This window comes from Pogona vitticeps, chromosome 1 (genome assembly GCF_051106095.1).
Source record: "Pogona vitticeps strain Pit_001003342236 chromosome 1, PviZW2.1, whole genome shotgun sequence".
Lineage (NCBI taxonomy): Eukaryota > Metazoa > Chordata > Lepidosauria > Squamata > Agamidae > Pogona > Pogona vitticeps.
In genome coordinates, this window is record NC_135783.1 from 47,518,673 (window position 1) to 47,534,934 (window position 16,262).

The following is a 16,262-nucleotide window of genomic DNA, read 5'->3' on the forward strand; positions in this document are numbered from 1 at the left end:
CTCCTCCTCCTCCTCCTCCTCCTGAGCCGCGCATGGAAATTGCTGCGCCGCGTGTGGTGCCTGGTTGGTTCGTCGGTGCGCACACCGCCTCCCCCCCCCCCTTTTTTCCTTTCTCCTTTTCCATTCTCCTTTTTCAGTTCCCGAGGCGCTGTCGGGGATTGCAGGAGACTCAAAAGCCGCCGAGGCCCCGCCCGCCCCGTCCGCGCCCGCTCTGCACTCTTTTCTGGTCGCCGAGCTGCCTGCCCGTGGCATTGAACGGCTTAATCAGGCGACTCTTGACGTGGGATCGCGGGGCGGGGGCGCGCCGGGAGAGGGCACTAAGGTGACCGGCAGACTTTGGCGGTCATTTCACTTTTCCCTCCCGGCTGGTTGTTTTAGTGCTACAGGCCCTAAAAGGCCCTCATGGGGGGAGAGGGAAAGAAGCGACAAAAGTGAATACAAAGGACCGGAGGCTTTTTCTTTGATATGGAAAGAGACCCACGTTTTAGAATGGTTCACTCATTTAACACGGATTGCAGTAGGGAAAGAGGAAGACCTCATATTAAGTGGATTGACTCAATAAAGAAAACCATGGCCTTTACTTTGCAAGACCTAAGACGTGACCTTAGTGACAGGATCTTCTGCAAGCCAGTACTGTAATTCAGAGGATTGCCTCAAATTTATTTATTTGTTTATTTAATTTCTATCCCACCCATTTAGACTGAAGTCTACTCTGGGCAGCTAACAACAATATTAAAATAAAAAAACAACAATATTAAATTGCAAACAACTGGCAACATGTAAGACCACCCAGAGATGTACAACTAGGGTGAGGTGCTGAAAGTTGGAAGATGCAAACGTTTGCTGAATGCAAGTACACCTTATCTGTGTAGAGACCAGGAAGTGACTAGAGAGAAAGATTGTGGTGGAGGGTGTTCCTGCTGTCCAAAACATGCCCAGGTTGGTATTTCACCAGAATACTACCAACAATCATATACCCCCGTCCAGGGGAGAAAGTCTGTTTGAATACTTTGGCTTGAAAAAATCAGAAACCTCCAGCAGCAGCAGAGAGAAAAACCCCTCTGCGCTGGGAGCAAAAAAGGGCTGGACTGCTTCAAATTGGCCTTTGCATCATGTGATCAGTAAAAATAAAGTGAATTCATCCATTTTACATCTGTGGCAAATGCCACAGTGTTTGACTATGTAGTCTCAGTCTCAGCGATGCTTTTTTATGTAGACAGTGTGACCCTTTAGGTCATTATGTTTCCCACAATAGCTAGTCAGACATTACACAGTAGCTCATAAACTGGGCATTTAAATAATAGGCCCTTGCCTTCTGTTGTCTCTTCCCCCTTTCTGCCCAGCAATTGGTATTTCGATACATTTGCTTCTGACCTCTATTTAGTTATTCTCATTTACAGCTGATACCTAGACCGAGCCCTATGGGTGGACAGAGCGGGTAGACAGAGCGAGGCAACTGCCTCAAGCCATTTTGCATATGATATAAGAACAGTAATTTGTTTTTTTCTCTCTGTATTTTCTGTATTTTCACTTTGAGGAATGGGAAGAGGTTTTGGCAGATGATGATTGGAATCCAGATCTTCTGTCTCAGTGGGATGATGATGGTGCAACCCTGCCTACTTGCACTATATTTGGACTCCTGGCAGTTGGTTGGAAGAAATACCCATGGGATTTTCTACCTCATGTGCCACAATGACCTGGCTTGCTTTAGGGACCTTGATTTGAGTATGTAGGGTGGGCGGACATTTGTTGTGCTTCCTGAACGTGAACATCAGTTAAATATTTATTAATTCAAAGCATTTGCAGCCTGCTGTTTAGCCAAAAAGGTTCCTGGAAAAGATGACCAAGATCAGACTTAGGACAGGCCATGCTTGCAGGTATACAAGGGGAAAAAACTTGCCAAAGGAGTGTGGCGGCGGAGATGGGTTGTGGGAGAGGGGAAAATACTAGTTTTAGGCACTAGATTCTTAGCAGTGCATTCAGCTGAAATAAACATCCAAATGGTGTGCTTAGGAAAGTTTCCTGTGAAAACCACAAGCTCTCCTTGAAATTCAGAAATTTCACTGAAATGCACTGTTTGCTCTCTTGGGTAAGAACATGGCATGTCTGTCATACTGGTGGACTGTGAAGTGAAGAGGAACTTTGTATTATAGAGGGCATGCTTTTAGTGTTTTTCCAAGTCGGTAGGTACATTAGTTTGTTGTGACAACAACCAGTTTTATTTTTCGTAAGCATTTGTTGACTGTAGTCCACGACTTCTAAAGAAGTGGGCTACTGTCAACGAAAACTTATGATTGATTTTAAACAGCTTTAAAACTTGTTTTTAATGTGGCCCAAGAACCTTTGTTGCTTTTCGTATCTGCCATTTGTATGAAACTCGGGGAGTTTGATACCTTGACTTGTTAAATGTATTCGCAAAGGCTTTCATCGCCAGGATCTAATGGTGGTTGTGGGTTTTTCGGGCTCTTTGACTTTTTTTATTTTTCTATGTAAGACTCTGTTTCATCAAATGCGTATAACATCTATAGCACTTTCCAATGTACCTTCAGTATCTGAAGAGGCTGTCTGGTAATGGACATGTTTGCTCAGAATGTTTTCACTATGGTATTAAATAAATAAGTCGGAGCCAATGTAGTATAGTGAACAGGGATGTTGGCAAGTGTTTGGGTCTGAGTCCCAAATCCAAGTCTGAGTCTTTGGTATCAAGCCCCATGTCAGAGTCTGAGTCCGAGTCATTGAAAGAAAAAAAATCCTGAATCGAGTCGCCAGTTTGACTTAAGTCTGATTTGACAGCCAGTCGTGTGACTTCCCCATCCCCGATAGTGGATAGAGTGTCAGGCTAGGACTCAGGAGACTTGGGTTCAAAGCTCCACTGATTCAGGAAAACTCACCGGAGCGGACGAGGCGGTGACATTGGTAAAGACACTCCTACGTCTCACATGTCTTGGAAATCATACTAGGGACACCATAAACTGGAACTGACTTGATGACACATAGCACATAAACTAATGTACTGCAGATAATGATTCTGTATATAGTCTTCCATTCAATTTGCAAGAAATTAAAAATATCCATATTGAAATTAAGAGACGGCCCTGATTTTAAAATATGCTATTTTAAGATATGGTATCAATGTGGAATTTCATATCTAAGCATATGCTGCAATTCCACAATACAGTGGACCCTCGACTTACAGATGGCTCCACTTACAGACTTTTTGAGTTATCGACTTCTCTGGCTGCAAAATTTAGGTTCAACTTACAGCCGGAGAATCGACCTACAGACTGGAAAAAAAACCAAAATGAAACAAAAACGGCCGGTTACGGATTAATCGGTTTTCAATACATTGTAGGTCAATGGAGCCTTGACTTACAGACTTTTTGACCTGCAGCCACTATTCCAATACAGATTAATTCTGTAAGTTGAGGGTCCACTGTAACATTTATTTTTTGAGATTTATGATCTGGCCACTGTAGAAGGGACACTTAGACAGTATTAGGTCTGGTTGCTTCAAAGAAAAAAAAATGATAGCAGAAGTAGCTTGATGCTTCTGTTGGTGAGTTTTAAAGCCTTTATGGCAAGACAACCTGATTTTATTTGTTAAAGCTATTTTTATTTTCTTCTAGGACAAGTGCTGTCAGAGTGACTAACAAATATAAAAGCTCTCCTCAAGCCTGTCTATTCTCACAACCCTATCAGGTCAGTTAGGCTGACAGATAGTGGGTGGCCCAGGGTTACCAAGGCAGGAATGATACATTTCAGATAACTCACAATAAGAGTTTTTCCCCCTTTATTTTGGGCTGTCTGGAAAAAAAAGGTGTGAAATGGCCTTTTTCACTGCTTTAAGGCAAATCCTCAAATAAAAGCAGGATGTGGGGCAGTCCTCAGATTAGCCCATGATGAGATACTCCCCACCATGACTGACAGCCCTGGCATTGGGGCAACCTTGCCTGCTTGCCATTCAGGGATAAAAGAACTGCTGGAGTTGCCCTCACCCTGGTGAAAGCAATGTTACCAGCCAAACAGTGCTAAGGTGGACAGGAAGCTCCATGGCACTGTCTGGCTGGTGAGACTGTTCTTGCCTCAGCGGCAGCTGCAGTTTTGATTCATTATGATCCTGAGTCCCTGTGTTGTCAGTAGCTGGGAAACCTCCCAGCACTGGTTGGTCCTCTCTGTAAGTGCAGAGAGGGGATCTGAAACCCATTAATTCCTGGTTCTGTATGTTAATCACTATACCACGTTAACTCTGCGTAGAACAAATGGAGTGAAGAGGAGGAGGACGAAGTAAAATACCCTTCAGTGATAACTTTGTATGTCCAATATGCTGCCTTCTATCTGTGCCCTGATAAACACTACTTTCGTTAAAAAAAATCTTCCATACTGGTAAACTTCCATATTTGGAAAGGTAAACAGGACACTTCTGGTGCATCAAGAGTGGTGGTGGTGTGGTTAGAATGTTGGTTTGGACTCTGCACACAACTCATTGGAAAGACACTTTTCCTTTCACACCTATCTTTCTGTTCTGATCAGGGGCTAGAAATTGGGTATGAATTTGGGGCTCCTCATTTGGTATGAATTTGCCCTGTCTGACAGTCATTGACCCCTGATATTGGTGCTTCTAGTTCCAGACCATGAGGTCCAGGTCGAGAGCACTTGCCGTTGCTGACATACTCAGTGGAGGTAAAGTTGTCTCAGCCACTGCAGGCTCAAAAAAAATGAAAATATTTTGGTGGGTGAACTAGATGCTCCTTGGGTTATACAGCCAATGGGGGTACTATTGACAACAAGACCAAGAAGTGGCATGGCATGAATTGCCCCTGTTCCTCACTGGCTACATATCCATAAAGGCAGCATCTGATTGCTTTGCCTTGCTGCTGCTCAGGCAACATAGGGTTTATTTAGAGAGAGCACACTAATTCTCTGTAATATACCTGGTCTAGCACTGTGTTATTAGTGTTATTCCTGCCATCTACACATTAGTCATCTTGTCTTAGTATAGTGAAAAGATCCATGACTTTTTGGCACCTTCTGAAGGTATGGTTTACTTTTTATGTTGATTTGTTCTGGGGAAATCTCCCAGGTTAATTTTACCGCATTTCTCAAATCCTAGCTACATTTTCATCCCATCCCTATTTTGTATTGGATCGTGAGAGTTTGTGTTTTCTGCTGGAGCTTGAATTTATTTATTTATTTATTTATTTATTGGACTTATATACCGCCCCATAGCGCTACAAGCACTCTCCGGGCGGTTTACAATTTTAATTATACAGGCTACACATTGCCCCCCCAGCAAGCTGGGTACTCATTTTACCGACCTCGGAAGGATGGAAGGCTGAGTCAACCTTGAGCCGGCTACCTGGGATTTGAACCCCAGGTCGTGAGCACAGTTTTAGCTGCAGTACAGCGTTTTAACCACTGCGCCACGAGGCTCTTGTGTGCACTTCTTTACACTTTTTGCTGTAATGTAAACATTTATGTATACATGTTATCTCTATTCCACCACCTTATTTCACTATCTCTGTGTTTGTCCATTATCCTTTGATTATGTCTATTTTTATCAATTTGCATTTTAAAATGTGCAAATATGCTCCCCTTTATTTCCTTGAAATGCCCTGAAAGCCTCACAGAGGTGCAGATTCCTGAGATGGGATGTTTTCTTCATGCTTTGAGATTTAACAGATATGAAAAGGCAACCTTGTTGTGATGGTCAAATGCAATGAATTTTCTTTCTTCTTAGTCACAACCCATCAACATGTAGAGATTTCTCCCCAAGATCTGCAACATAATGTTCAAACTTAAAATATCACCTTTAGACAAATATTGTGTGATTAATGTCTGTTCATAAGCTGAGTTGAATGTGGCATGGAAATCTTATTAATTATATGAGCCCGGAACATAAACTTGCATAATAGCTGCATCTCTTCAGTTTGTAATAGATTTTTTAATGTCTCTCTTCCCCTTTCTCACTCTGGCAGTTAGAAACTAGAGCTGCTAGTGTAGAATATAAATGGGATAATTTTTTTAAAAAATAAGCCCCCACTCCCTCCCTTGAATGAGCTTACAATTCAGATTTGTAAGAGCAGAAATGAGTACAATAGCAATACGGCCTAATTATGATTTTTCATTTAAACTCTGTTTAGAAGGAGATTGTTGTAGAGTAGCAGCCTGACAAAGGGAAGGCTAGAGAACCAAGATGAATGCATTTTCCCCCAGTGGAAGGCAAAACTATCCATGAAGCTAAAGAGCAATGCTGTAAATTAATAAATTGCTTTAAAAGATGTTAGAGTTTGTTGCTGAATGGGACTAAATTGCTGGTGTGACCCATTGCTATCTGAGATGTGGGATGAGAATCTCCCTGGAGACTCTTGGGGTTTCTTTCTTTGAAACATTCGATACCTGGTGTGATCTGATCTGTTTCCGTTCCAAAATAATCTTTATGAGCACATAGGTTTGCCCTTCCACAAGACCATTTTTATAATAGCCAAGAAAGTCAGGGGACAGGACTCTTGCTGAAGTCAAGGGCAAAACCTCAGCATCATCATAGTAAGACAATGGAGCATAACCAGTGACAATGGCCACCCTAATTGGGGTGTTCTGGGAATTATAGTCCAATCTCTGATCTATATTTGCACTTTGACTCACATATGCAGACCAGTCATAGTTATGCAGAGAGGCCTTAGCTGTCAGAAGAGCTATGGGACTACCGTTTTACATATAAGCTGTTGTATTCCTGTAACTTTATGGCATGGTGAACAGGTTGTTCTTCTACAACACTCATCACCCTCACTATCAACTGTACAAACCAAGACTGCTAGGAACTGCAGCTGAGGATTTGAAGGATCACGAATTGGCTATTGCTACTGTAGGCAAAGTGAGTCTCCTGTTGAAATAGTTTATAGTGTTCTAGCTTAATACTATATTCCTGGTCAGGGTAACCTGGAATTAAGCCCCACTAATTTAAATAGAATTATGGTTCTTCTACACTGCTCATTTTTGAGCAGGCTGGAGTAGGCTACATAGGGTCTCTCGTGGTCAGGTGGAGGTGCTATCCTCACATCCAAATAGTATATTGGTGCTCAACCAATCCTATTTGGTCTGTCTCCTTCCATTTTGAATTTCCAATACAGTACCATGAAGTGGCTTAGTAAGTGAGTCATCTCAGGCTAGTGAAACTCCCTCTGCACTGCTCCCCAGAGGAGGGCAAGGGAGTGGAAGTGATTTTTTTCCCTTCTGTCTCTCATATTCCATCACAGATGTGCTGCATGCCTTATAAAGAAGCAGTCGTAATAAAAAAAAAACATTTCTGTGTCTTAAGGATGAGAGGGATCGAGAGCAATCTCACTAAAGCAACCCTTCCGTCTGCTGGGGAATCGCTCCAGCTGATCTCCAAAAGTAGACGTCCTGCAGCTGGACCAAAAAGGTCCAGCTTGGGGAAGGATTGGAGTCAGGCTGGAGCACAGTATACATGTGTGTATACTGTGTGTCATGTGGTAGGCAGGGGAGAAACCTCATGAAACTGCTCCACAAGCTTTCCACATTGCAATCCTTTCCCCCATGTAATTGCACTCCAAGTTCAGGAAAAGGAGCTGATGCAACAGAGAGCCTGTACAGTAGTTTGATTCAGGAAGTGTGGCCACCTCCATCTCTTTCTATTGTGGCAGCATGCTCCTGGGAGGAGCGTTCTTCTAGAAAATCATCCAATATATTGTGACCGGAGGTGGGGGTGTATGTCAGCTGGGTGAAAGGGGACATTGCTCCACTTCCTGCTGTGAGCAGAGGCCGAGTCCGGGCTGTCCCCGCTGTCTCTGCTTCCATGTGGCCCCTAACAGATTACCTTTAAAGGAATTCTTGCTGTCCATAAAAAAAACACACAAATATTTCCCTATCCCTATATACTACATACGCTGTTGGTTCTTTGACGTAGTTTATTTCTGTTGCTGTTATTGTTGTTGTTTATTATTTTACTTGTTTTATTTCTTTTATCATTTCCCCATGGAAGATTCCATGTAGCTTTCTAAAACCTGGTCAGTGGAGAGAGAACATCAATCTCTCCCCTGTCTTCCCAGCTTTGATGTCCATAAACAAAGCTAGTCCTCCGTCACAACTATCTTAGGCTACTCTAGTTCTTTGCTTGTAGGCTGTGTGCCCCCTCTTCCAGGTACTGTGATGCATATCTAACCTGCCCCCCCTCCCCACCTCCTTATTCTGAAGCATGGCTGCCTTCTAATTGCATTAGAACAAGATACTTTATTCCACACCTGTCCATAATACCCTCTGGAAAATTCTGGAAATGTGGGGGAAAGTCTGGAATTATTATGTGCCCTATGTTGTTTGCAGTCAGTCATCTTCCTTCTTGTTATTATTTTTTTGAATTCTCTAACATGAAAGAGAGAGAGAACATTTTTGTACTACAGCTCCCAAGAATCTCCCAGGCAGCAAGGCCAATGGGAATTACAAGAGTTTTCATCCAAAAAGTAACATTTCCAAGCTCTTATATGTATAACATTATAGGAAGATACAGTATTTAATTTTATTCACTAGTTTTAGTTCTTCAGAAACCTCTATTAAACATTTCCTTGGCTCTGTGATCCAAGATCTTCTGGCAAGCTTGGACAACAGATGTAGAAAGAGGAAAGGAAAAAAAGAGAGAGAAGGCAATTTAAAAAAGCAGCAGTGTAGATTATAAACAGCCCTGGCACTCTGGCAAAGCATTATACATTATACTCGTAACAACCTACAATGGAGCAATCTGAATGGCACTGCAATGGTATCAGCTCCCAGTGGCCAATAATGTACCAGAGAAATGTGGAGTGATCCCAGACAAAGCCATGGGAAGGAGGAGGAGTGCCCTAAAGCCCTGACCCTATTCTGGCAGGGCCACCACCCACCCTGCACACACTGTGAGGCAGTCTGTGGGAGGTGCTGTGAATGTGCAGGGAACTAGGCTACATAATATCTTATAAGTGGTTTATTTAACTCATCTTCCTCCCCTTCCAACCATTAAATAGCTTTTCAACCCTGAGAAGCAAGCTGATGTGTCAGGATCCTCACTGCTCTAGGCAATAATGTGCTACTCTGACAGACAGAGGAAGATTTAGTAAAGCTGAACCAGCCCATGCCTCACAAAGTAGAGCTAGACCCCTGGTCTCAGTTGATGTTATTCATCTCTCCCTCCCTGCTGTGTCCAGCATTAATCAAACCCTTGACTGTGATAAGGGCCAGCTCTACCATGAGGCACAAGGAGGCACTTGCCTCAGGTGGAAAAAGCTGAAGGGGCAGCACCACCACCGTGGCCATTTCTCCTGAACTTTCCCAGTAACCCTTCCCTTCTGTTGGTGGACAGAGCTATGTGTGCCACATAACCTGCCCTATACCTGTGTGTGTTGCCTTCATCCAGAGCTTGTTAGAGGCATTAGAGCAATTTCTGGTGTCTCCCAGGTAGCATGGACAAAATTCAGTTACCAGCCCAAATTGCTTATTTTAATGGAATTCGAGGAAGGCATCAATTTGACCTCTGCCTTTGAGCAGGGCTGTAAATGACAAGACCTTTTGGAGGTCATTAACTCATAGAGTCACCATAGGTTGAAGTGACTTAATGGTGCATATCAACAACAACAACGTCTAAATGCTGGAGGACTTGGACCACCCCTGACTGTTAGGCAGTATTGTAGCACCCATATCCTGGCAGCTTTAAGCATTCAGCTAGTCATAACTGGATGGCCAGCTCCAGAGGGCATCAAAATTGGGTATTTGCATGGGCCAAGATGGGCAAAAAGTCTCACCCCCAGTGTCATTGCATGGGACATCCAAGAAAATCTGAGACAGCATGAGAGTACCCTCTATTAACAACATGCTCACATTAGGCTAAAATATGATTTTGTTGTTACGAAGGGCTCTTGAGCCACATAAAAAAGTCAATAATAGACCACAGCTAATGGTGGGCAAAACCAGAGGAGATGCTGGATGGAGCCATAGCCAATAGTAGATAGAATCAGAGCACATGAAATTACTGTAGGTCTTAATGTTGTATGTTTTTCTTTGCTCCTTATTGCTTCCCTCTTTATATGCAGAGTTCTTGATCTTGCCATTCAGGGATTGGAACTTTCATCACAGAGATTTAGGCACAGCTTCACTGCTACTCTTATCTTTTAACAGTGAACAGAGATAAGGGACTTGGCTTCGTCCTTTCCTCAGGGCAAGAAAGCTTTTGAAAACCCTCCATAGGTGCCAATGGAGGCTTTAAAAAAACTAATCCTAACCCTCCACAACCCTATGACCCTCCCCAAGATTCATTGGCACCCTATACGTAACTGAATGTGAGTGTGTATGTGTATATATGAATGTATGAGTGTGATTAATGAATGGACTCTGAGCCATCTTGGGTAGCAGGAAGGTTGTCCCGCAAAGTATGGGAAAATTTAGCAGGGCTACTTCTGTTAGATTTGAAGTTTTTAAACGAGTCTTTCCTGTTCCAAATATGAAATTTGTGAATGTTGGTGAATTCCTCAAATACAAAACTGAAGCGAAATTCTCTTTCAGTTGTGCCAGCCAAATTCAACATGTACAGCTTTTCCCTGTTTGAAGAGGACCAAACTGCACCTGTCTTCATGTAGCTCCTGAAAATAAGGGGCACCTCAGAAAACAGAGAAGTGGCATCCTTAATTCTGATGTAGTGGAATCCAAGGTTCAGATTTAAATTTTTAACTCTCAAAAGTTGCTGGATGGATGAATTTGTCCATTTCCCCTTCCCCCAGACTCCCCAAATTTCGGCATGGATGGGCAAATCTGTCCTTTTGCTACTTCCATTTTTTTTAAAAAGTCTTTCTGTCTTAAATATTAAGAAATGTTTAAATGCTTGTACATACTTAGCAAGGATGCCTTGAAATGAAATTCTTACCCATCTCTAGGAGTTGCCCAGTGCTGACACGTCCCACCTTGTGCATGCCCAGAAGCAGTTCAGGCCCAGATCCAAGCTTGTTTTCACCACCTCTACATGAATGGCTAAGGGCAATTCTGTGCAAATCTGGATTTCTTTTATGGAAATCACCTTTGATTAGAATATCAGTCTAGGGTAGGAAATGGTATCATAGACCAGACTTGTTTGTTGCCCATGTTAATATATGCAGTCCTTGCTCCTAGTTCCAGGAGGGGGGAATTACAGCACTGTGCTAGTTAACAACATCCAGGGATGCTGCATTTGGCATTGCACTGTGTTTGACATATACATGGAGCAAGCTGAGGCACATACTGAGTTTGGAGGTATGGGGCGGGAAAGCATGGAGTAAATAATTGTAAGGCAATATCAGCAGAAAAGATCAGTATTAGCACTACCTCATCACATTCCACTTTCACTTCTCTTTATGTTATGTGCAGGTTGCTACTTTATGGGTATAAGAAGAGCAGACGAAGCAGGCACCAGATAAGCGCTGCAGTTAACAGGGCTGGCCCAAGATCCTTTATTGCTTCAAAGTAATGTGTTACAGCATTATCTGTTACATCATACAGGGCTGGGGGAAAATTATTTGCAAGCTAATTAGAAAGCTATTGCTATTTTGGAAACAGTATGTTGACTAGTAGCATCATTACTTTTTTCCCATGTTACAAATGATGATTATTTCAAAATGCATCAAAAAGCATTTTAATAGGGTTTTTGGAGGGGGCGGGAATAAAAATAGATGCATTTGGAGTGGGTTTTTTTTTAAATACACTTTTAGATTAATTTCCCTTTCTTTCCATGGAACTAAACTAAGTAACATAATAAGTAACAAGTGATTTCTTTTTTGGGGGGGTGGGGGTGGGGGTAAGTACAGCAATAATGAGTTGTTCATTACTACAAACTACATAATGAATTACTTTCATCTAGTAGCACTTCAGGCTGTCGTGATGTGAGGCTGAGAAAACCTGTTTAGAGAAGTTACTAAAATGTGTGGGACTAGGTGGGATGGTAGTATTTCCTCCCATTATTAAGAATTCTAAATTCCCTCCCGTTTTAGATAAAGAATAGCTGTTGAACTTTAATGTAGATTGGAAGAGCGATAGATGACAGTGCATCGTACCACTCCTGATACCATGTCTGGACCAGTCAACTCAGTGATCTAACATATGATAATATGGGTCTCAACATGGAAATTGGAGCAGTGTGGTGAGAGTGAACATGCCACTGCCGCCTGCATGTAAATGCGACAATACCCATAAGCAGCTGTCTTGGGACAAAACTTCATTATTACAATATGTTGTATATAAGAAAAAATAGAAGTTAAGGACACAGCTCCACAGAAAGGAAATATAATAGACATATGAGCTGTGGAACTTCTTGATCTTTTGTTTGAACAGTGGTCTCTGCCTTCTAGTGGCTAATTTTTAAAAAATCACCAAATGACCTTGGGTTTGTTTTCACTCCCTCAGCCTGGCCTAACTCACAGGGTTGTTGTCAGAAAAAAGTACAGAAGAGGACAGGCAAGTATAACCTCTAGAGCTTATTGTGAAAAGGTGGGATCAGAACCTGAAATGTTATTTCTTCTTCTTTTTTAAACCAAAGTTGCTATATTCTGTCTCCAGAGAGGCTGTTGTAGCCTAGAACTGGTGATGTTTATACACTGGGTGGAATAATCATGACATAAATCTGAGCTGGGCAACATATACTTCCTGACCTTCATGAGGACCTTTCCAGGGCCATTTTTTCAGATCTCCACCACTCTTGCTTCCTGTTCCACATTTTGCTGTCTTGGAGGTGTGGGGCAAGTTTTACAGGTTATGAGGACCCTCACCCATGGGTGTCCCTATCTTTTTAGTTTTGAAACATATTTTGCCCACTAGAGGGTGCAGGGTGACTTTCTCAGTTTAAAAACCCATTTCCTTAAGCTAAAGACATTTCCCTCTGTTATTAAGGAAACCAACTGTAGCAACATTTAGCAGATAACTTATCATTAGATCACGTAAACATTCAAAATATACAAATCACTTCTTTGGCCACACCTCTCTCCTTTAGCCTCTTGGTATTGTGGCTACTGGCAGATCTAAAAAAAAAAAAAAAGCCCTTGGCCTTGTTGAGGTAGCCCAGCCCTAAAAGGACCTCATGGAGCTCATGGGCTACATATAACCCACCTTGGATTTCTGGCATGATTGTGTCACTGATAGTACAGAAATATCCCCAGGGGCTACTAGGAAGGAAGGAAGGAAGGAAGGAAGGAAGGAAGGAAGGAAGGAAGGAAGGAAGGAAGGAAGGAAGGAAGGAAGGAAGGAAGGAAGGAAGGAAGGAAGGAAGGAAGGAAGGAAGGAAGGAAGGAAGGAAGGAAGGAAGGAAGGAAGGAAGGAAGGAAGGAAGGAAGGAAGGAAGGAAGGAAGGAAGGGAGGGAGGGAGGGAGGGAGGGAGGGAGGGAGGGAGAGAGGGAGGGAGAGAGGCAGGCAGGCAGGCAGGCAGGCAGGCAGGCAGGAAGGAAGGAAGGAAGGAAGGAAGGAAGGAAGGAAGGAAGATGATGGCTGGTATGCAGTGAGGGGACGTGATGGCGCTGCGTGCTAAACCGCAGAAGCTTGTGCTGCAAGGTCAGAAGACCAAGTAGTCGTAAGATCGAATCCACGCAACGGAGTGAGCGCCTGGCGCTTGTCCCAGGTCCCGCCAACCTAGCGGTTCGAAAGCATGTAAAAATGCGAGTAGATAAATAGGGACCACATCGGTGGGAAGGTAACAGCGTTCTGTGTCTAAGTCACACTGGCCATGTGACCACGGAAGATTGTCTTCGGACAAAACGCTGGCTCTGTGGCTTGGAAACGGGGATGAGCACCGCCCTCTAGAGTCGAACACAACTGGACAAAAATTGTCAAGGGGAACCTTTACCTTTACCTTATGCAGTGAGGCAATTCTGTCCAACCCGACTGCTTCTACCAGAATTAGTGAGTGGAGGCTCCTGCTGTGGCCCCCATGTACCTTAAAATCCTGTTCCACAGGCCTGAGAAGCCCTCAAGCAGTTTTTTTAGCACCCTGGAGGAGTGTAGCAGAAGGGGGAGGAGAAGAATGTCCCAATTCTCCAGTACTGTAGTTGTATACCAAAGTACACTGGTGGATCTTGGTTGGTACAGTATTTATTCATGGTATGTCCAGCTTTCCCTTCTACTGTGACAAAGAAATTAAAGCTTATACAGTATAATACCACATACCAGCCACTTCCTTTCATGACACATCCTAAAAATCTGGTTTTTTTTTAAAAAAAAACACCAATAGTATACGGATTTTGTGGTTATTGCCAGGAATGACAAAATCATCAACATTCTTTTGAAGATTTGTTAGCCCCTGGTGTTGGTGGGTGTTTTGATCACACTGCAGAGATGGCAGGCTGGATGGCGAAAGGATTTATTATCCAGGCCCCTGAAAAGTAAGATAAGTTGCTTACACTTGATGTGGTGGAAAGAAGTAGGATTTTGGAAACTCTTAGAGCAAAAGTGCAATTCTAAAATCTCTCATGGCTTTAAACATTATTAATCCGTCTCACCATAGTCTCATTCTCTGGAATGTCTCATATAACTTTACAAATGGTTTGTGTGGCCGCAGCTAGCTGAAACCTTAGGGGAAATGCCTGGAAACAACAGGCAGACAACAGACACACAGAAACAGTCCAAGATGTTTTGGGGTCTGAAGCAAAGAACAAAATGGAAGATACTCCCTTTCTACATAGTTGACTAACAGCTGAACCATACTTTACTGATGGTGATGGGATTATAACCCATTGCTGTAAGTTTTAGTCCAGACAACTTTTTTTAAAGTCTGACTATATTTGAGGTGATGAGACTGGCTTGGGAGGCAGACCTTGGGAGGATATGCCATGTAAGATGCTGGAGCTCTGTCCTCCAGCATCTTACCCCACTGCTTACCCTTTCTCCAATATTTAATGATTCAATCAGCCTTATGACAGGGCTGGCCCTGAGTGTGTATATTGTGCAGCATTGGGATCAAATCAGATTGATGTGGTGAGAAAAGAAGGCAAACATTGACATTCAGGGAAATTAGGATATGGTTATTCTCATACTTCTTTTTGTTTTGGTATAATTCATTCAATTGGGGGAATCATTGAGATAGGGAGGGGGTAAGGAGAGGGTGCAAATACATTTCTTTTTGTTTTATTTTTTAGGGGAAAAGTAGAAAATCAGAGTGCTCTGTATAGGCTCTGTGCAAATTTATGTCACCTGGCTTTCAGTGAGTGACCCAAAGGAATGGGAGCCTCTTATGTATCTTTGGGATACATGCCGTCTTCCCCTGAGCATAATAACACACACTTTGGACTTGTTAGTTTACACCTTACTGCCAGCCTAGGCTGTGGTTGTTATATGTGTACTCTGCTGAGCCACAGCCTCTCCAAAAGCAAACAGAGGGGGAAGGGATGTAGAAAAATACAGAACACAAAGCAAAGTTTTGTCATGTAAAATGCAAAGATGGCATGGCACAGCAAATAGGGCCATAAAGATAAAAATGACAGCTGCAGGTAAAAGGGACCTGAACTGAACCTGAAGCTCTGTTGTGGAACATGTGCCAGAGGGAGGAAGGAAGGAATAGGAGCAATTGTTCCTAGCGCACCTGCTGTGCTGAATCTGTACAATTCACAGAATTTGGATACCAGACAAAACAAAAACAAACACAAACTCAAGAGGCAAAAACGTTGTGGCACTTGAAAGATTTTAACATGAGCTTTCATGGATTCAGTCCACTTCCTCGGACATAGGTTTGAGACTATATGACTGTCATTTTAATGCATGGCCCCATGACCAGGTGGAGGTGCAAATAATGCACAACAAAGTGACAATGGATTATTAAGAGAATAGGCTGTTAGGCTGTGAATTATTTCAGTTATCAGTCTACAGTTGCATAGTTGACAAAAATGGCAATCTGTGGGAATCAGTGTAGAACCTCACATGTGGCAATGACTTAAGAACTCTTGATTGATATTCAGTCCTTTCAAGTGGGTCTCCAGCATAAGTGCATAATGTGTCTCAGTTGTTAAGTGTTTCCCTCCTTCAAAATAGTGACTTTCATGCCATTCAAAGATAATCCAGGTAGACTGAAGTATTCTGAATGTTTGTATGTGTGTGTGTGTGTTGCCATTCCTGATATTGGAAACGGTCCTCTTTTGGGGCTATAGGTTCTAGACATCATTAGTAAGAACAGCCAGTGGCCATCCTGCCTAAGGGACTGCGGGAATTTTAGTCCAGAAAAATCAATGTTTCCAAGGTCTGGCTATCCAAGGGATAAAAATAGATACTCTAAGCTCATTGTT

At 42.8% G+C, this 16,262-nt stretch overlaps 1 long non-coding RNA gene across 3 annotated transcripts in view; it reads left to right on the forward strand.

The window, feature by feature from the left end:
• Positions 1–48: 48 nt before the first annotated feature.
• The window catches only part of LOC140704785 (uncharacterized), a 243,952-nt gene continuing 227,738 nt past the window's right edge, over positions 49–16,262 (forward strand). For all 3 annotated transcript variants that reach the window (XR_013540423.1, XR_013540424.1, XR_013540426.1), the window contains exon 1: positions 49–939. This is a non-coding gene — a long non-coding RNA (uncharacterized LOC140704785). The remainder of the gene's footprint in view (positions 940–16,262) is intronic.